This window comes from Panulirus ornatus, chromosome 50 (genome assembly GCF_036320965.1).
Source record: "Panulirus ornatus isolate Po-2019 chromosome 50, ASM3632096v1, whole genome shotgun sequence".
In the NCBI taxonomy this organism is placed as follows: domain Eukaryota; kingdom Metazoa; phylum Arthropoda; class Malacostraca; order Decapoda; family Palinuridae; genus Panulirus; species Panulirus ornatus.
The window spans coordinates 17,027,848-17,051,677 of NC_092273.1; the positions used below are offsets into that span (position 1 = coordinate 17,027,848).

At 41.3% G+C, this 23,830-nt stretch overlaps 1 protein-coding gene across 1 annotated transcript in view; it reads right to left on the reverse strand.

The window, feature by feature from the left end:
• Nucleotides 1-19,911, reverse strand: part of LOC139764642 (cyclin-dependent kinase inhibitor 3-like) — a 1,341,657-nt gene extending 1,321,746 nt beyond the window's left edge. The window contains exon 1 of the mRNA XM_071691493.1: nt 19,546-19,911. The gene's annotated coding sequence lies outside the window, so the exon portion shown is untranslated. The remainder of the gene's footprint in view (nt 1-19,545) is intronic.
• Nucleotides 19,912-23,830: the final 3,919 nt, after the last annotated feature.

Below are 23,830 nucleotides of genomic sequence, written 5' to 3' on the forward strand. Positions count from 1 at the left end.
TATATATATAAATAGATATATATATATATATAATGTGTGTGTGTGTGTGTGTGTATATAATGCTTCCCAGGTTGCTATCCCAGCTCTCCTGTTTTCCAGCGCAGCCTCGAGTAAACCGGTGAAGGAAATGCTGTTAGAATCTCTGCAGGGCTATATGGGGAAACGCGAACAAAATTTCAACGCGGCAGCCAAGTTGTGTGGGACAACTTGACGAGTAAATTCATCAAGACCCACTTCTCCATGAACCTATCAGCACAAACAGACAGGATAATCCTGTCGTGGAAAGCCAAGCTTCGAGAGCCATGCTGGATAAACCCTAAGGCACTGTCCGTCAAGTTTCCACACCGTGCCGGGCCTAGCCATCACCCGCATGAGGAAAGCCTACAATTTGACTTCGTACACTATGGGACTTCGTACACGCTGTCTCATATCACCTCCCTCTGGGACCTGTCTCGAGACCTACATACTCCACGTATTGGTAAAGCCCTTATACCTTGCCTCCCCTATCAACTATGAACACCAGGTATGTGGATGACCCACTGGTACTGTCGGAAGGCACGCAAGGCACAGCGAGGCCAACGGTATCATCTCCAGAAGTCTTGCTTCGGCCGAATGACCCCTAGCGAGCGAGAGAGAGAGAGAGAGAGAGAGAGAGAGAGAGAGAGAGAGAGAGAGAGAGAGAGAGAGAGACCCTCCTCTCCCCTTTCCCTCACAGCTCCTCAGGCAGGGTGGACATGACAAGCGGCAAGCTAAGAAGAGGGACAGGCGGTTGGTACGGAACTGAAGCTGGGCATCTACCTGTGCATAAGGTGGCGCTGCAGGCTTCAGGTAACAGTAGGAGAGAACATAATACGACGGCCTGGATATAAAATATCTGCTCATTACTGTTACTCTTGCAGACGCTGGAAGGCCCTTGATTTCCTCAACGTACTCGGACCACAGCTGATCCAAGTAGCTAAGGACGAGAAAGCAGCCGGCTTTCTCTTTCATAGCCTCAGTTTGGATGTCCAGCAAGGTAATGCTATTCAAATGAACAGCTCTCGTCCTTCAAGTGGACCTCTCTGATCTGTGATATATAATATAGACTATAAACCTTGAAAAGCTTATGCTTCGCTAGCGAGTATCTACCTACCTTTGATTTCGCCCTTCAAATTTAAGAAAATAAAACTTAAAAACTGAAAGGGAATGGTTAAGGAGTAAATTCTCTATCCTATGACTATCAATCACTTCATTGAGGCCACAGGACCTTACTTTAATACAGAGGTGATATATATATATATATATATATATATATATATATATATATATATATATATATATATATATGCTTTGAATAATGTACGTGGAAAATACTTAGAAAAAAGATGTATGTAGCATTTATGGATCTGGAGAAACTATATGATAAAAGTTGATGGAGATGCTTTGTGGAAGGTATTAAGAGTACATGGTGTGGGATATAACTTGCTAGAAGCAGTGAAAAGATTTTTTCGACGATGTAAGACATGTGTACGAGTGGGAAGAAAGTAATTGGTTCCAAGTGAATGTCGGTTTGCGGCTGGGGTGCGTGATGTCTCCATGGTTATTTAATTTGTTTATGGATGGGGTTGTTAGGGAGGTGAATGCAAGAGTTTTGGAGAGAGGGGCAAGTATGCAGGCTGTTGTAGATGAGATGGCTTAGGAAGTGAGTCAGTTGAGTTCTTCGCTGATGATACAGCGCTGGTGGCTGATTCGGGTGAGAAACTGCAGAAATTGGTGACAGTTTGTAAAAGAAGAAAGCTGAGAGTAAATAAGAAAAACAGCAAGGTTGAGGGACAAATTAATTCGAAAGCAAGTTTGAAGGGAGAAAAACTGGAGAGAGTGAAGTGTTTTACATATCTGAGAGTGGATTTAGCAGCGGATGGAACCATCAAAGTGGAAGTAAATCACAGGGTGGGGGAGGGGGCGAAGATTCTGGAAACGTTAAAAAATGTGTGGAAGGCGAGAACATTATCTTGGAGCAAAAATAGGTAAGTCTGAAGGAATAGTGGTTCCAACAATGTTATACGGTTGAGAGGCATGGGCTATAGATAGGGTTGTGCGGAGGAGGGTGCATGTGTTGGAAATGAAATGTTTGAGGACAATATGTGGTATAAGGTGGTTTGATCGAGTAAGTAATGAAAGGATAAGAGAGATATATGGTAATAAAAAGAGTGTGATTGAGAAAACAGAAGGTGTATTGATATGGTTTGGTGACATGGAGATAATGAGTGAGGAAAGATTGACAAAGAAGATATATGTGTCAGAGGTGGAGGGAACGAGAAGTGGGAGACCAAATTGGAGGTGGAAGGATGGAGTGAAAACAATTTTGAACGGTTGGGGGCCGAACATACAGGAGGGTGAAAGGCGTGCGAGGAATGGAGTGAATTGGAACGATGTGGTATAGCGGGGTCGACGTGCAGTTATTGCTCCCTCCACAACACTTTCTTTTTTTTACTACACATCTCTCACCCTTTCATTACTTATTCGATCAACCACCCCACACCACATATTGTTCTCAAACAATTCATTTCCAACACATCCATCCTCCTCCGTACAACCCTCTCTCATGCTTCGCAACCATATATCATTATTGGAACCACTATTCCTTCAAACATACCCATTTTTGTTTTCCGAGATAATTGTCTCGCCTTCCAGACATTGTTCAACGCTACCAGAACCTTCGCCCCTTCCCCCACCCTGTGACTCACTTCCGCTTCCATGGTTCCATCCACTACTAAATCCACTCCCAGGTAACTAAAACACTTCAATTCTCTAGTTTTTCTCCGTTTAATCTTACCCCCCATTTAACTACTGAACCTAATAACCTTGCTGTTTTTCACATTTACTCTCCGCTTTCTTCTTTCACACACTTAACCAAAATCAGTCACCAACTTCTGCAGTTTCTCACCTGAATCAGCCACCAGTGCTGTATCATCAGAGTAGAACAACTGACTCACTTGAGTCTCAAGCCCTCTCATCCACAATAGACTACATACTTGCTCGTCTCTCCAAAACTCTTGCATTCACCTCTCTAACAGCTCCATCACGCACCCCTGCCGCAAACCATCATTCACTGGGAACCAATCACTTTCCTGTCTTCCTACTCGTACACATGCCTTACTCCTTGGTGAAAACTTTTCACTGATTCTCGCAACTTACCTCCCACAACATATACTCTTAATACCTTCCACAAAGCATCTCTGTCAACTCTATCATATGCCTTCTCCAGATCCATAAATGCTACATACAAATCCATTTGCTTTTCTGAGCATTTCTCACATACATTCTTCAAAACAAACACCTGATCCACACGTCCTCTACCACTTCTGAAACCACACTGCTCTTCCCCAATCTGATGCTCTGTACATGCCTTCGCCCTCTCGATTAATACCCTCCCATATAATTTCCCAGGAATACTCAACGAACTTATACTTCTGTAGTCTGAACACTCAACCTTATCCCCTTTGCCTCTGTACAATGGCACTATGCATGCATTACGTCAATCCTCAGGCACTTCACCATGAACTATACATACAGTGAGTATCCTTACCAACCAGTCAACTACACAATTACCCACCTTTTACAATAAATTCCACAGCAATACCATCCAAACCAGTGGCCTTGTCGGCTTTAGACTTCCGCAAAGCTTTCACTACCTCTTCCTTGTTTACCAAATCACTCTCCATGACCCTCTCACTTCGCACACCACCTCGACCAAAACACCCTATATCTGCCACTCTATCATCAAACATATTCAACAAACCTTCAATATACTCACTCAATCTCCTTCTCACTTCACCACTACTTGTTATTGCCTCCCCATTAGCCCCCTTCACCAATGTTCCCATTTGTTATCTTGTCTTACGCATTATATTTACATCCTTCCAATACATTTTTTTATTGTCCCTAATACATACATACATATATATATATATATATATATATATATATATATATATATATATATATATATATATATATATATATATATGTCGGAGGTGGAGGGAACGAGGAGAAGAGGGAGACCAAATTGGAGGTGGAAAGATGGAGTGAAAAAGATTTTGTGTGATCGGGGCCTGAACATGCAGGAGGGTGAAAGGAGGGCAAGGAATAGAGTGAATTGGAGCGATGTGGTATACCGGGGTTGACGTGCTGTCAGTGGATTGAATCAGGGCATGTGAAGCGTCTGGGGTAAACCATGGAAAGCTGTGTAGGTATGTATATTTGCGTGTGTGGACGTATGTATATACATGTGTATGGGGGGGGTTGGGCCATTTCTTTCGTCTGTTTCCTTGCGCTACCTCGCAAACGCGGGAGACAGCGACAAAGTATAATAATAAAAAAAAAAAAAATATATATATATATATATATATATATATATATATATATATATATATATATATATATATACATATATATATAATTTCATTTCAGAGGAGAGGGTTTCCGGTACATCAATATAATCTCAGAACACGAGGCGACAGCTGGATATTGGCGTGCTGGGCCTTCATCCTCGCTAATGGCAAGCTAAGCTGACGACAATCTGACGTTGATGACGCTGACCAGATCACACGGGAGGAACTTCCTTCTTATTTCATCCCGTCGTGTCTGACGTAAATCAGATTACAAGGATGAGAGAATATGTTGTCATCCTCTTCTTCTTTATGAGGGTGATAGAGTGTTCCATGTTTACTGAGGCGTTCGGTGGGAGGGTTTTATTGTGTATGGATACGGCCAAGGTAACTAACAGCTGGCCGGCGAGCATATCAACACATTGCACTTAACAGCAATTTTGTCGCAGAGAAGAACAAACACATAAACACTCTTATAAATAGTCAACATTCTTCCACAACTCTCCCCCCGCCCACCCAACCCAGACACACATACACAGACGCACACACACACATCTATCTATCTACCTATCTATCTATCTATCTATATATATATATATATATATATATATTATCCCTGGGGATAGGGGATTAAGAATACTTTCCACGTATTCCCTGCGTGTCGTAGAAGGCGACTAAAAGGGGAGGGAGCGGGGGGCTGGAAATCCTCCTCTCTGTTTTTTTTTTTTAATTTTCCTAAAGAAGGAACAGAGAATTGGGCCAGGTGAGGGTATTCCCTCAAAGGCCCAGTCCCCTGTTCTTAACGCTACCTCGCTAATGCGGGAAATGGCGAATAGTTTGAAAGAAAGATATATATATATATATATATATATATATATATATATATATATATATATATATATATATATATATATATATATATATATTATACTTAGTCGCGGTCTCCCGCGTTAGCGAGGTAGTGCAAGGAAACAGACGAAAGAATGGCCTAACCCACCCAGATACACATGTATATACATAAACGCTCATACATGCACATATACATACCTATACATTCCAACGTATACATACATATACATCCTTGCTGCCTTCATCCATTACCGTCACCACCCCGCCACACATGAAAAGGGTATCCCCCATCCCGCTGCGCGAAGTAGGGTTAGGAAAAAACGACAAAGGACGCATTCGTTCACACTAAGTCTCTAGCTGTCATGTGTAATGCACCGAAACCACAGCTCCTTTTCCACATCCAGGACCCACAAAACTTTCCATGGTTTACCCCAGACACTTCACATGCCCTTGTTCAATCCACTGACAGCACGTCGAACCCGGTATACCACATCGTTCCAATTCACTCTATTCCTTGCACGCCTTTCACCCTTCTGTATGCTCAGGCCCCGATCGCTCAAAATCTTTTTCTCTCCATCCTTCCACCTCCAAGTTGGTCTCCCACTTCTCCGTTCCCTCCACCTCTGACACATGTATCCTCTTTGTCAATCTTTCCTCACTCATTCTTTCCATGTGACCAAACCATTTCAACACACCCTGTTCTGCTCTATCAACCACACTCTTTTTATTACCACACATCTCTCTTACCCTTTCATTACTTATTCCATCAAAGCACCTCACACGATATAATGTCCTCAAAAATTTCATTTCCAACACATCCACCCTCCTCCGCACAACCCTATCTATAGCCCATGTCTCGCGCCCATATAACATTGTTGGAATATTATTCACAGAGACATACCCATTCTTGCTCTCCGAGGTAACGTTCTCGCCTTCCACACATTGTTCAACGCTCCCAGAACTTTCGCCCCCTCCCCACTCTGTGACTCACTTCCGCTTCCATGGTTCCATCCGCTGCTAAATCCACTCCCAGATATATAAAACACTTCACTTCCTCCAGTTTTTCTCCATTCACACTTAACTCCCAATTAACTTGTCCCTCAATCCTACTGAACCTAATAACCTTGCTCTTATTCACATTTACTCTCAGCTTTCTTCTTTCACACGCTTTACCAAACTCAGTCACCAATGTCTGATGTTTCTCAACCGAATCAGCCACCAGCGCTGCCTGTATCATCAGCGAAGAACAAATGACTCACTTCCCAAGCCCTCTCACCCACAACACACTGCATACTTGCCCCTCTCCAAAAGTCTTGCATTCACCTCCCTAACAACCCCATCCATAAACAAATTAAACAACCATAGAGACATCATGCACCCCTGCCGTAAATTGACATTCACTGGGAACCAATCAATTTCCTCTCTTTTTCACTCCATCTTTCCACCTCCAATTTGGTCTCCCACTTCTCCTCGTTCCCTCCACCTCTGACACATATATCCTCTTGGTCAATCTTTCCTCACTCATTCTCTCCATGTGCCCAAACCACTTCAAAACACCCTCTTCTGCTCTCTCAACCATACTCTTTTTATTTCCACACATCTCTCTTACCCTTACATTACTTACTCGATCAAACCACCTCACACAACATATTGTCCTCAAACATCTCATTTCCAGCACATCCATCCTCCTGCGCACAACTCTATCCATAGCCCACGCCTCGCAACCATACAACATTGTTGGAACCACTATTCCTTCAAACATACGGATTTTTGCTTTCCGAGATAATGTTCTCGACTTCCACACATTCTTCAAGGCTCCCTGAATTTTCGCCCCCTCCCCCACCCTATGATTCACTTCCGCTTCCATGGTTCCATCCGCTGCCAGATCCAATCCCAGATACCTAAAACACTTCACTTCCTCCAGTTTTTCTCCATTCAAACTTACCTCCCAGTTGACTTGACCCTCAACCCTACTGTACCTAATTACCTTGCTCTTATTCACATTTACTCTTAACTTTCTTCTTTCACACACTTTACCAAACTCAGTCACCAGCTTCTGCAGTTTCTCACATGAATCAGCCACCAGCGCTGTATCATCAGGAAACAACAACTGACTCACTTCCCAAGCTCTCTCATCCCCAACAGACTTCATACTTGCCCCTCTTTCCAAAACTCTTGCATTCACCTCCCTAACAACCCCATCCATAAACAAATTAAACAACCATGGAGACATCACACACCCCTGCCGCAAACATACATTCACTGAGAACCAATCACTTTCCTCTCTTCCTACACGTACACATGCCTTACATCCTCGATAAAAACTTTTCACTGCTTCTAACAACTTGCCTCCCACACCAAATATTCTTAGTACATTCCACAGAGCATCTCTATCAACTCTATCATATGCCTTCTCCAGATCCATAAATGCTACATACAAATCCATTTGCTTTTCTAAGTATTTCTCACATACATTCTTCAAAGCAAACACCTGATCCACACATCCTCTACCACTTCTGAAACCACACTGCTCTTCCCCAATCTGATGCTCTGTACATGCCTTCACCCTCTCAATCAATACCCTCCCATATAATTTCCCAGGAATACTCAACAAACTTATACCTCTGTAATTTGAGCACTCACTCTTATCCCCTTTGCCTTTGTACAATGGCACTATGCAAGCATTCCGCCAATCCTCAGGCACCTCACCATGAATCATACATACATTAAATACCTTACCAACCAGTCAACAATACACTTACCCCCTTTTTTAATAGATTCCACTGCAATACCATCCAAACCTGCTGCCTTGCCGGCTTTCATCTTCCGTAAAGCTTTTACTACCTCTTCTCTATTTACCAAATCATTTTCCCTAACCCTCTCACTTTGCACACCACCTCGACCAAAACACCCTATATCTGCCACTCTATCATCAAATACATTAAACAAACCTTCAAAATACTCACTCCATCTCCTTCTCACATCACCAGTACTTGTTATCACCTCTCCATTAGCCCCCTTCACTGAAGTTCCCATTTGCTCCCTTATCTTACGCACTTTATTTACCTCCTTCCAAAATATCTTTTTATTCTCCCTAAAATTTAATGATACCCTCTCACCCCAACTTTCATTTGCCCTCTTTTTCACCTCTTGCACCTTTCTCTTGACCTCCTGTCTCTTTCTTTTATACCTCTCCCACTCATTTGCATTTTTTCCCTGCAAAAATCGTCCAAATGCCTCTCTCTTCTCTTTCACTAATAATCTTACTTCTTCATCCCACCACTCACTACCCCTTCTAATCAACCCACCTCCCACGCTTCTCATGCCACAAGCATCTTTTGCGCAATCCATCACTGCTTCCCTAAATACATCCCATTCCTCCCCCACTCCCCTTACCTTCTTTGTTCTCACCTTTTTCCATTCTGTACTCAGTCTCTCCTGGTACTTCCTCACACAAGTCTCCTTCCTAAGCTCACTTACTCTCACCACTCTCTTCACCCTAACATTCTCTCTTCTGAAAACCCCAAAAATCTTCACCTTCGCCTCCACAAGATAATGATCAGACATCCCTCCAGTTGCATCTCTCAGCACATTAACATCCAAAAGTCTCTCATTCGTGCGTCTATCAATTAACACGTAATCCAATAACGCTCTCTGGCCATCTCTCCTACTTACATACGTATACTTATGTATATCTCGCTTTTTAAACCAGATATTCCCAATCACCAGTCCTTTTTCAGCACATAAATCCACAAGCTCTTCACCATTTCCATTTACAACACTGAACACTCCATGTATACCAATTATTCCCTCAACTGCCACATTACTCACCTTTGCATTCAAATCACCCATCACTATAACCCGGTCTTGTGCTTCAAAACCACTAACACACTCATTCAGCTGCTCCCAAAACACTTGCCTCTCATGATCTTTCTTCTCATGCCCAGTTGCATATGCACCAATAATCACCCATCTCTCTCCATCAACTTTCAGTTTTACCCATATCAATCTAGAATTTACTTTCCTATACTCTATCACATACTCCCACAACTCCTGATTTATATATATATATATATATATATATATATATATATATATATATATATATATATATATATATATATGGAGATATTGTTCGTATTGTCTTATATTTTCTTTACGGAAGATATTTTCTTACGATCGAGAAATTGGAAAGAGAAGGATATTGAATTGTCACGAACATGTTGACGACCACCCCTGAGGGGTGGGGGGGGGGGGGGGGGGAATTTGTTCCAATAATAGTCTGTAACATCGGAGTCAAACAAACGTGTTCTTTTCTGAGTCGTTAAAATGCTTTCATGTATTCACCTGTTTCCCATGTCATTACTGACTTTGTGTCTGTATCGATTTTCTTGTTTTTTTTCTATACTGTCGAGCGACATAAAGCGTAGCAAGCGGGTATGAGTCGAATTACAAGAATCCTGTTTAATGGTCAACGTGTTTCTACATTTTGTTAGTGGTCTGCTTCCTTGTTCATTTCAGCCGCGATTTATATGCTTCGGGCGTTCCCTGGGTTCTCTCGATTTATTTGGCCCACAATCATCGCTTTCGCACGATCGCCGCCGGGGAACTGTGCCCAGAAAAAAAAAAATGTGTCCTGCATGTCCGAGAAGTGTGTGTTTGACACGATATCACCAACTTTGTTGGCAAAAAAAAAAAAAAGAGGGGAGAAAAAAAAAGGACTGGCAACAGCGCGCTCGATGCCAGACGTCGTCACAAGTTATATAATGTATACAGTGGGTTGCGAGGTGTCGCCAGAAAGCTCACATTATATATTAATTTCAGGGACTCGCATTACATTTACTTAGACTGAACTTCACTAACCACGCATCAGATCAACTCTGGAGTCTGTTAAGTTCCTCTTGTAAGTCAATGCAATTCACTTAAATCTTTTCACATACAAATAAGTTCATGTAGGAGTTCAAACCTCTTGGCATGTCCCGTTCACACAGATCATGAAGTGCAACGATCCCAGAGCAACAACATCCCTCCTACACCCGACTAACGACCTCCATCCATTTCATAAAGACTGTCTTTTGTTCTCTTTCACTAAGGTAACCTGTCCATTGAAGGAGTCTTCTTCATTATTTTCCTTACCTGGTGATCTAATTTATTAAACGGCTTCCTATGCCGTATAGTGTCAAATGCTTTCTGGTAATGCAGGTACCAGGAATACACCCTCCTTACCGACCATATGAGTCGGGGGAACACGTTTGAGGTTCAGCGCCTCTTCCCGGTCACCATTCTTATGGATAGGAATGACGTGTGCCCTTTCTCATTCCCTTGGCATCTTGGGTATCCTCCAACAGCATCTACAGATGTGTGTCAAGGGCACATATCTGTACACATCTTCAACACATATGATTTTTTTTTTCATCGGGACCATGAGCCTTGTATGGGTCAAGACCTTTTAGTATTCTTCCAATGCCCAAAGCTTTCTAAAATCTTGTCTTCAGTAAGTCTTATTAGTTTTTGGAGCTACTGTGGCTTCCATTGTGATAACAATCTGAATTTTGTTAATAATTTCCTCATATATCCTTACCACATTCCTCCACAATTCTTCTCTCTGAAATCCTTTACCCTACTTACCTGCTCTTAATCTGATAATTTATTTTTGAATCTATGGAAGTGTTAGATTTCTGTGTTACGAGGAAAGAGTTTTACGTTCGTGTTGCTCCGTCCTTCAAGCCTGTATTTATGTACCCTGTCTTTACTCCTATGTATGTTGCAAACACGCAAACCCTCGAAGGGAGCATGAACACCTAGGATGGGTTTGGACCAACTGCCAAACTCAGGATTCGAACCTCGAGCTGGCCCTTGATGACTCAGGTCAGCAAACACCAATCCCTACACCACGGAGGCCAGTGTGTGTGTGTGTGTGTGTGTGTGTGTGTGTGTGTGTGTGTGTGTGTGTGTCACATCATACCAAAAGAATCCTTATTGAAAACAAGGGAATATAACCCGAAAGAACTTAATTACTCTCAGACAAATAGGCAACTCTTGCCTGATGAAGATACCAATACATCCTGCTAATGACTGTAATCACTACACATTAGCATAAAATATATCCATGAGGAAGTTTTTATGCCATTTTACTAAGGCGTCCTCATACGGCTTCTGTATGTAAATGGACGGTAACGAAGGACAGACATACATTTTCCCCCGCTTATTGGAATTTAGCTGACGAGTTTCGTAATCATAACTAGAGGGTACGAGCTCGTAACTAAAGCTTAAGATGGGTTATGGTCATAGAAATATAAGAGATATAAAAGTACTATTTTCTATTATTCTAGATTTCATACTTCAGACAGCAGCAGCACTGCACATCTTAGGGTCTCTCGAGCGAGTGCTCAGTGCGTTTCACTTCCCTTCCTCCACCATCATGATTTCGATAACAGTGCCACACAGATAAAGATAATTACAGTACGCCTCTCTCTCTCTCTCTCTGTCTCTCTCTCTCTCTCTCTCATATATATATATATATATATATATATATATATATATATATATATATATATATATATATATATATATATTTTTCTTTGTTTCTTTTAAACTATTCGCCATTTCCCGCGTTAGCGGGGTAGCGTTAAGAACAGAGGACTGGGCCTTTTTTGGAATATCCTCACCTGGCCCCCTCTGTTCCTTCTTTAGGAAAATTTAAAAAAAAAAAACGAGAGGGGAGGATTTCCAGCCCCCCGCTCCCTCCCCTTTTAGTCGCCTTCTACGACACGCAGGGAATACGTGGGAAGTATTCTTAATCTCCTATCCATATATATATATATACCTGCCAAGGTAGTGGGTAAAGTTAGTGACTGTAGTGCACTGAGCTAACAATCAAGTTACCTTCAAGGTGGCTGTCTTTTCTTCCTGCCTCACCCACCTTCACCCACTGGCTTTCTGTCTACAAACATACAGTCTCTCCCTCTCATACACAACACCTGACAACACGGAACTTAAACGGCTGCTTCTTCGTAACTCTGCATTTTCCTACGGTTGAGTAAGTGCTACGCGCTCGCCCCGTCTCCTGGGAAGACTTTGTCATTATTACTTAATTGCTTTTAGACCACATTATAAGTAGAATAATGGAGTGGAAAAGGTTGTGAGTACTCTTGGTCTGCACATGCAGAAGGGTAAAAGTTGTAAACGGGATAGTGCGAATTGGAGAGATATGGTGTACAGGGGAAGACGTACTACCAATGGACAGAACAAGGGAATATGAAGCGGTCAAGGAAAATCACAATCACGGGTAGGTTTGTGAAGCCTAATTGTGGCCAAGGGGACTGTGGCTTCAGAGCACTGTACAAGATGGCTAGACAGTGAATGAAAGATAATGAAGCCATCTAATTTCATCTCTTCCTGGCGCTACCTTATTAAGGCTACCGTTCCCCTACATTCCCTCGCCATCTCATTCCCATCTTTAGCTACCTATTCTATGAAAGAGTCAAGGTTGATGGCCACTTCTCCAGTGGATAATATGGGCACTTGCCAAGGCGTTTCTCACTAACACGTTCGAAAAACGTTGCTTTCATAGGAAGGGCAAATCAAGTTGCGAATATGAAGGCTAATTGATGTAAGGGGACGGGCTTGGGGACCAGGGCAACCAGCAGACTACGTGAAAACAGGGTGTGTGGACAGCTGGGTGAGAAATTCGACTCCGTATATCCAGAAATTCATCTTTATGACAGTCTTACTGAAGAGGGCTTCGGCACAAGCCGAAAACTTTTAATACAGCTCAAAAACTTTGATGGGTTTTTATTAACCACCCCGATAGATCCAGCCTATTCTACACTACGCCTGGTCGCAAACCCTCTCAAAAGTAAATACAACAAAGCTGCAAGCCACACACAATAGTGCACCCAGGACAATCACCGGCTGCCTAGCAGCCACAAACATTCAAAACCTACACAACGAAAGAAAGATCCTCCCAGTATAGTCCCACCTCAACATACTTGGAATTCAGTTCTGTGCAGCATCACTAGACCTCCTCCCATCTAAACTACTCTATAACTAAACTCCACCTTGTATCTAGAAATAAAAATCTTAACCGTGCCTCACATTTCTACAACCTTTACGCACAGAGTCGAACAAATATAACTCTAACAAAATACATCCACACTTAAATAATCCAAGAACCACTACACATATGCCCTTCTAACATATATTTCACACTCCAACCCGACAGACTTACATCCATCAGAAATTACAATCCCCATACAAACACGAGTCACACTTTCCCATTGTAACCTCTGGACATCACCTGATCATCCCTTCAACACTACACGTTTTCAACATATCCGAAAATCTTTCATAACCATGAAGCAACTACCGTAACGAAACGAAGACACCGGACACTTACAATGCAACTGCACTACACTTTCCACAGACAGACGCAGACACATCAAAGCACTTTATCACCTGCGGTCCCATGTAATGGACGTGGCCGGCTTCCTGTGCGCTGCAGGAATCTAATGAAGGGAAAAAGGCTGGAGCTAGTGTGCCCCAAACTTTTGTACAAACAGCTTTAAAGATCCACACGACAGAGGGTAATGGCTAAAACATCAAGGGGAGACTTAAAGTACCTTAAGCCAAAGTAGACTTAAGAGGGTAAGCCTAGAGAGACGGGGATGGTCAGAGATACGTCCGCTCGATACCACGGCCAGCCACTACGAGAGCAACAAGCCGAGCGTGAAGGTGAAACTCAAAAGCCAAAGTGGACTCTGATAATGGAGAAAGCTGAAAGGCAAAGAAAACTCGATAACTAGAATTCCTCGCTTAGGGGAACATTCTTCCAGTTGACATTAACATTACCAACAGCTATGGCGAAACAAAGAGGTGTCAAACCATAGGATTCAATGTTCAATAATACAGTCACCTAAGCATTGGAAAACAGAAGATTCACAGCCCCAATATCCCTCATACTGAAGAATATCAGATTCCCTCAAGGATGTGACCTGAAACAAATCTGAGATAAAAGCAAAAGACATGGGCAAATCTGTCTTACAATTCAGACAAAAAACAGAAAAAATCCAGACTGACATGGTAGAAATGACTGATCAAGCCCGCCAATATGTACTCAGACTCTGCTATCTGTTCATTACCCGGCAACCAAAGTGAAGCGGAGCAATTTCTCTCTCTGTTCACTTGCTAGAAGTGGAATGCCAATGATATCCACACAACACAGTAATGAGTAAAACCTTCTGATTACAAAATATGCTCACTATGCTCTGAAAAGAACCTCCCACGGAGAGAAATCCAGACTAACCAAAAAATGCCTTCGATGGAAATAAGAAATATCACCCAACCTCAGCTACAGATAGTGATTTCAAGTAAAAGCAATAATCGCAAAGCGTAAATAACTGAACCGCAAATAAGACCCGGCCAAGCCTGTCTTTCTCACAGGTCACACCGAATTATAATCATCAGTTAATATTGAATTCTGAATTCTCCTTGGAAGAGGGTATTTCATGTCCACGGATTTCTACGAGATTCTTAAGGATACCAGAACTAACCTATATCACCGTTGATTTTAACGCTAGACATACAAACATTGCGTATACCCTACTAGAAATATCATAAGCAGAAATATATATTACAAGCAGAAAATCATTTTGGCGCTCAACATCCGAGGGGCCAAACTTTCCAGCCTTTATAGATCAATCATAGACAACCACACAGACAACGGCAGAACCTCCCATAACGTCCACATCGGATAAGGTGACCTCACAAGTAGCGATCATATTCCCATAACAGTCGCTATAGCAACCACTCCAATCCTCATTCCCGCTACAGAACGGCTGGCTATTCTGCGACACAATCGACACAACTCTCCTCAATATCGACTCTGTAGGGAAACAAACTGATGAAGCAGACGAAGCTGCAGATAAGTCGCATGGAATCATCGACAAAGAACATTCATCTGCTGTCCTCATCAACACACGCGAGACATTATCGTACCCTCCGACCACTCAAGAAATAGTATATCCCAGCCCACGCCAACTTCTACGGCTGGACATAACCTGGTAACCAACAGTGTAAAAACCTCCAGCAGACCTTCATGGAACACAGCATAAGAACATAACCTGCGCTGGGGAAGTATACGATCAACTCCCTAGCGAGGAAATATAGTGACCCACAGGTAACATCAGATATCTAAATGGCACCAATGAAAAAAACTGATGATGACGAAGGTACGGGGATAGAAATTATGAACACATGGAAAACAGTCTTCAAGATTATGTCCGAAGAAAACAGAAACAATAACCAAAGTCATGAAAACGAAATAATTGACTGTCTGACTCAAACAGAGAAGGAACCATCCCACACCAAATTATAGACTCAGCCCGACACTCACCTACAACTGCCTCTCGTTGGCAACTGACTTGCCGGAACTTCGTATACCCATCTAGGAAAACCAAGAACTCAGCCCAGGTAAAAGGTGAAATAGGTAAGAGGTAAGTCGGCATGCTACCTCCAGAAGGACGTCTTTACCTTCTCAACATCTACAGGATACTTTCCTCGAAGGTTCAGAAATGCCAGAATAACGATACCAAACCAGGGATGCTAGAAACGTACTCGAAGTAATACCGCCTCATATCTCTCCTGGAAGGCCAGGAGAAACATTTTGAAAGAATGATAAACGTTAGGTAAAGAGGTTACCATGAACACAGCCTATATTACCCTCATCAATGCGGGTTCCAAACAGGCAAAAGCACCACCACCTCTGCAATTGCGATTGTGACAAGAAAGGAAAAAAGTACGGTATAAATTGTACAGTTATACAAAAAGACAGAAGCACAGTTTTTAAGAAAACGTGAATTATCGGCCTACAACATAAACTATAACAACTAGTCATGCCAGATATCTTACAACTGCGTAACTTTCTTAACTCAACGCACTGCGGAAATCAACTCTGCAACGTCACCCAAATTCCCCGTACTGAGCCAAGTCCCCTCAGGACAGCATCCTATCAGTAACGCAATTCATGACCTACACAGCTGACATTTCTCCCACAAGTGGATGCTATGAGCATGGACGTCTTATTTGCCGTTGCCGCCACTCAAAGGGTAGTATCGAACAACACACTCCCAGACAGAAGTTCGGAAAGGGCTGGAAGATAAAAAGCAACGATTAACAAATATACCATAGTGGTGCTTGGGAAGAATAAGATCCAACGATGTTATCATATATGGTAACAAGATAACGCACAAGAAGAGCTGCAGCTGCGGAAGAAAGAGATTCCCAAAAGGGAAAGCAGCCATGACCAATGTGTACAGATGCTGGCACCAGAGAACCAAAACTCACACTTAGTCAAGGCTATGATTATGACTGTCCTGACCCACTTACCTGTACTAATGTTCCCTGGTCCCGCATGCTGAACTTCCTAAGGATACAAAATATGGCGTTACGATTCGTCGCAAATGAAAGTTACCCTTACAATGAAAACACTGTAGAGCAGGGAGAACGATTCAACATTAACCCAATCAGTTGATATCTAAGAGAAGTAGCTCATAGACTTGAAGGCAAGAATAATATAAACTACAGAAAATTCCGAAATCTCTACAACAATAAACATGGAACACCCTTGGTTCCCTTGAAGCTTCATAGTATTCAGAGATGCTCTAGTCCTCCATCTATGTTTACAATTAATAATGTTTAGCTTAGCTTACTAAATCTCCATAAATTGAAAACAAAAAAGATACAAAATATATACAGACGCGCCACCAGTCAGCCGGGGGTATATAAATAAGGCATCTAAAAAAACGCTCCCAGAACTTTACCTACATACATCAAAAACTTATAAACCTGTACACACTTCAATCTTCTCTTCAGTTTCAAACTATCCCTTCCCCTGTCCACTACTTCTTCCTCTCTTCTAACTATCCTGATTTTAGAAAAAAAAAAAAGAAAAGGCAGAAGGCACTCTTGAGGCAGGAAAGTTGAGAGTAAATATGAATAAGAGCAAGGTTATTAGGTACAGTAGGGTTGAAGGACAAGTCAATTGGGAGGTAAGTTTGAATGGAGAAAAACTGGAGGAAGTAAAGTGTTTTAGATATCTGGGAGTGGATTTGGCAGCAGATGGAACCATGGAAGCGGAAGTGAATCATAGGGTGGGGGAGGGGGCGAAAATTCTGGGAGCTTTGACGAATGTATGGAAGTCGAGAGCATTATCTCGGAAAGCAAAAATGGGTATGTTTGAAGGAATAGTGGTTCCAACGATGTTGTATGGTTGCGAAGCGTGGGCTATGGATAAAGTTGTGAGCAGGAGGGTGGATGTGCTGGAAATGAGATGTTTGAGGACAATATGTGGTGTGAGGTGGTTTGATCGAGTAAGTAATAATAGGGTAAGAGAGATGTGTGGTAATAAAAAGAGTGTGGTTGAGAGAGCAGCAGAGGGTGTTTTGAAATGGTTTGGTCACATGAGAATGAGTGAGGAAAGATTGACAAAGAGGATATATGTGTCAGAGGTGGAGGGAACGAGGAGAAGTGGGAGACCAAATTGGAGGTGGAAAGATGGAGTGAAAAACATTTTGAGTGATCGGGGCCTGAACATGCAGGAGGGTGAAAGGCGTGCAAGGGATAGAGTGAATTGGAACGATGTGGTATACCGGGGTCGACGTGCTGTCAATGGATTGAACCAGGGCATGTGACGCGTCTGGGGTAAACCATGGAAAGTTCTGTGGGGCCTTGATGTGGAAAGGGAGCTGTGGTTTCGGTGCATTATTACATGACAGCTGGAGACTGAGTGTGAACGAATGTGGCCTTTGTTGTCTTTTCCTAGCGCTACCTCGCACACATAAGGGGGGAGGGGGTTGTAATTTCATGTGTGGCGAGGTGGCGATGAGAATGAATAAAGGCAGACTATGAATTATGTACTTGTGTATATAGGTATATGTCTGTGTGTATATATATGTATACGTTGAGATGTATAGGTATGTATATTTGCGTGTGTGGACGTGTATGTATATACATGTGTATGTGGGTGGGTTGGGCCATTCTTTCGTCTGTTTCCTTGTGCTACCTCGCTAACGCGGGAGACAGCGACAAAGCAAAATAAATAAATATATATATATATATATATATATATATATATATATATATATATATATATATATATATCCCTGGGGATAGGGGAGAAAGAATACTTCCCACGTATTCCCTGCGTGTCGTAGAAGGCGACTAAAAGGGGAGGGAGCGGGGGGCTGGAAATCTTCCCCTCTCGTTTTTTTTTTTAATTTTCCAAAACAAGGAACAGAGAAGGGGGCCAGATGAGGATATTCCCTCCAAGGCCCAGTCTTCTGTTCTTAACGCTACCTCGCTAACGCGGGAAATGGCGAATAGTTTGAAAGAAAAAAAAATATATATATATATATATATATATATATATATATATATATATATATATATATGAACGAAGTGCATAGGAACGCGCTCCTTCATAGAACATACAAACCTCCAACAGCCAGGATCAAACCCGGGACCCTTATGCAACAAGCGGGAATGCTAAGGCTAGGCTATGGGCCTGGCCCATAGCCTAGCTGTAGCATTCCTGCCTGTTTCACAGGGGTCCCGGGTTCGATCCTGGCTGTTGGAGGTTTGTATGATAGATACACACACACACACACACACACATATATATATATATATATATATATATATATATATATATATATATATATAATATAAAGATACATAATATGACGAAACATTCTAACCTGAACTGCTTGAACCATTCGTTGTGCTTGAAGCTAACGTCAAAAATCAAGATGTCAACAAAATATTTCTTTTGATATTCGTATGTAAACACAGTTTCTGCACAAACTATAAGAAAACATGCTAATAGTATCGTTACGGACATCCACACGTTTGAAAATTGGAATTAAGTCATTTTCCGTTGGTTTTGGACGTGTTTACATAATTCCCACATTCCCACCACAATTCACATTTTGATATATTCTATCCCCTCCCCCCACTTTATCCAACGATAATGGGGGACCCCAATGGTAACTGGAATTTTGTGTGATATATATCACAAAAAGGTAGTGATTTGCGTGACACACGCAGGTCAGAATCGTTCAAAATCCATCAAAACCCACCGGAAAAAACATATTTGGCCAAACTGAACCTACCCTAACAAGCCAAACAAACGTAACCTAACATTTGCTGGATGTGCGAAAGTTATAATACCCAAAACATACCTATGCAGTTATACTATCCATTTATTTCATCAGAATTAAAGCATAAATGAAGGTACGAGGAAAAATAGTGAGGAAACAACTTCACTTACGTGCGTCCTGGGTGTCGAGATCCCACAGTGATTATTCACAACTGGCGTCAAACACAGTCAACATTTCAACAAACAACCGCTTACTCCGTCATGGTCAACCAAAGCCTTCTATATATGCCTACTTCATCCAAATGGACATCACTGTAATTGTTGGTCTACTTTTGTTACCTTCGTGATAACGCTTTTCATCACACCATCAGAAACAGAATGTTTACCTTATTTTGTTAAATGTCTGCACCCCAGACGGAGATGCATTACAATTATCAACCATTATTCTTATAATCACTGGTACGTAAACACTTTACATAACGTAATGGCACGTTAACACTGCCTAAAACCGCGGAAAAACAATGATACAAACACAGACACATCAGCTACATCCGATACGTGCTAATGTCCTGGGTAAACTAAACAGAGGGACCAAAGAGGTTGTATGTAGGAAGTGTAACTATCACACAGTACAAATACTTTTTAAAAAATTGCCAAAGGTTGCCATTAAAACCATCTTATTGTAGAGCGGGTAACTTAGAAACGTACGTGAACCTAAGCTAAATCGGGCGTGACACATCAGACTGATGTATGATAAATAACGGATATGATTATAGATTAATGCCTGTATACAACGTCAAGAATCTGTTTATAACACTGTTCGTTGATATGTGCACCAGATTTCTAGCAGTTACTCGAAAATGTAAACTTGACAAATTCATATATATATATATATATATATATATATATATATATATATATATATATATATATATATATATATATATCAGAATGAAAATAAGGCCATTGTGAGGGATTTTGGCTTACTAGTCAACACAACAACTTGTCCAAGCCTGCTCCTCACCCCAGGCTGCCGGCACGTAGCTCAACATATCGTACTTCTGAATACCCATCCATCTTTTCCCCTACCCAACAAGAGTGAACAATATTTGAGTATTTGTGAAATATCAGCAAAGACACTCGCATAGGATGGCATACAGTTGTTTGAGAATAGTGAGAGGAGAACACCGCATAAAATTCCGTTCAAATGAAGAGAATGGAACAATTACCTCTATACCAATATGGCAAACGAAATTTAAACAAAATTAGTCACCCATCTTGACCGCCTACAGGCCTAATAGGAAGAAGAAGGCTGTCCGTTCATAAGTAGTGGTGAAACCGCCTGATCAGGCTCAGCGAGAGGGGTGTTTGGTGGTGGGTAGGAGGCTGGGAGCAGGTGCCTTCTGCTTCTGGGAGACAAACGGACGCTACCATCAAACTGGACATTGTATTAGTGGTGTGGGCGACACTATACCGCCACACTCTTTCGATTCCCCAGCTTGGAGGCCATGTTCTGTCCTCCTGGTTAGAGATGCCATCATCCGAGGAAGTGTATGACGTTACAATCCATACGTTTTCTCTGGTGATTATGGTTTTTAGAAAATGTCACATAGGTATGATGAACTTAATTCTAGTTATTAGTAATAATATTCACACATGTTCTATAAACTGAACTGTACATCACCCTGTACTTCAGCATGTCGGTCAGCAAGTAGATTTACAGTGAGTGAGAATATTTTAACATCCATTAGATGCGTTGCTTTATATATAATTCATTTTTATATTGACTGATATTGGCACGAGCATGATATTATCCAGTGAAGACCATCTCGACTGAAAGAAAAACGTAAAGAACGTAGAAACTAATCAGGGCTTCCATAGATTTTCATAGAACTGACGTTTAAAGTACGAAAGTTATATGAAGGAAAGACAAGAGAAGGTGGACAATAATATGGTTTAGGCGTTCGAGGGAAGGAGGCATCATAACGGTCAGTCCTCGACTGGCCGATCTCTGCACAAACTGTGGGAAGCAACAGCCAAACGCGTTGGAGAGAGAGAGAGAGAGAGAGAGAGAGAGAGAGAGAGAGAGAGAGAGAGAGAGAGAGAGAGAGAGAGAGAGGCAGACAGACAGACAGAGAAAGAGAAGCAACATCGCATCGTTCGGGAAGGTGAGGTCGTCAGAAGAGAGGTGATGCCTGGAGAATTAACGAGACGGAAGACTTTTGATTGCACTCTAGCTAACCTAAAGGTGGAGGAGGATGAGTCACGTATCAAATACATTATTCTCGTTTTCAAAATTTGCTAACTTTGTTCACGTTCAACTTTGATCACAGATTTGATTTCGAAGGCCAACAAAATATATAAAAAAAAAAAACTAGACACAACAAATACCATACCGCCCATACCAACAGCTACCATGATCACCCAAAATGTTTTTCCAATCATTTCCGTACACTGATAACCATATCCTGGGCTGGCTTAATGTTGGTGCACCACCCTGTGCTCTCGCAGACCCAGACTCCGCAGTGTGAGCGGTGATGGGTGGTAGCTGCAGGGAGTCACGCTGTTTTCATTAGATTTGCTTTTGAAAATAACCTTCCTGCATCAGCATTTGATGTTGGTGGGGATAATACCTTGAAGGCAGATTCTGAAGAGGCCGGTAATTGGCTTGATCCTTTACCATATTGAACTTCAATTAATTTCTTATAAAATTCCACTGCCACGCAATTAATATCTTTTGAAGGCCTTGTGGCGCAGTGGTGGCAATGTGGCAGAGATGGAATTTCTCGACGTGTCATTCGCCTATACATTTCCTTGATAGACGCTGAGTAGAACTTCCACCAGGCAATTATAGCGAGGACAAAGCCCTCCTGGATCTAACATCTAAAACCTTTTCGATGACAAGCAACACATCCACCATAATCTGGCACAGAACAGTATAGTCTCGCTTGCTCTTAACTCTATGTATTTAGTGATGGACTTTCTACACTGGTACGTCGATTATTATTGTTCTTCTGTGTTTCCTCAACTGTAGGTTTTCCTATATTCATGCTTCCATATTTTGTATTTAGATTGTAACTCATTCTTTATGATATTGTTAATTTCTTTCGCTTTTAGTGTTTTTTCCCTTAATTCAATATGCTACGTAATTTTTTCCTCGAGTGTTTTATATATTTTGTTTGCGTTTTACATATCATATCCAAGTTTTGTGACGCAGTATTTTCTTCCTTTTTTTTTTTTGTAGATTCCTGATGATGCCCAAGTGAAGGCGAAAGCGTGATTGAAATAAATGGATAACTAAGGACAACTGGTGTTTGAGCACCCGCCTAATGGTAGAACAATACTTAGAAAATAAGAGAACATAAGAAAGAAGATTAATAATACTAAATATGCTGCCATCTTAAAATCTCTGTGCATATATATATATATATATATATATATATATATATATATATATATATATATATATATATATATATTCAAACCTCCAACAGCCAGGATTGAACCCGGCACCCCTGTGCAACAGGCGGGAGCGCTACCGCTAAGCTATGATCATTCCTAATAAGGAAATGACTATTCGAATACTATGTACTCGAATACCCTTCGTCTCACGTAGGTGAGCAATGGGGTCTACACCGGTCATTTCCCATCAGGCTCACAAAGCCAGCAAATAGCATTTTACCTAACCTAACTGTACAACGCGGAGGTATATGAATACGAACAAAGTGCATACGAACGCGCACCTTCATAGAACATACAAACCTCCAATATATATATATATATATATATATATATATATATATATATATATATATATATATATATATATATTATATATATATATATATATATATATATATATATATATATATATATATATTATATATATATATATATATATATATATATATATATATATATATATATATATATATATATATATATATATATATATATATATATGACTCATATATCAAAAAACAAGGATGATCCATGAATTTCATATATCACTTTGATAATGAATACCATCTATGTTCTTAGGTTAAGGTATGCCTTTGAGCAAAGTGTGTCCTGTTAAGCGGGTGTAGTTCCTTCGTATACCGATTCATAACCTCTGAACACATTTATGAACGTTCGCAAACGTTAGCCAGTCCCAGCAAGTGGAACTTCTATATACCTAGAGTGAGAGGGAACCATCCAGCCGTCGCTGATGGCCTCCTTCATGTAGGGTTGGTCTAGAAGATAACAGGTGGGCTAAATAGTGTTATTGTTTTTTCAAGTTTTTGGAAAAGTCTAGAGTCACTTTAATATTTTGTTTGTGTGTGTGTCTTTCTATCGGTTCTCTTGTCTATCATGAGACGTGTGAGATGGGAGTCTGGTTTTTATCTTCTATGACGATAGGAGATGGTTACTTACGGTCCCTCCAACTCTCATGGCTGTGTGATGGGTATTTCCG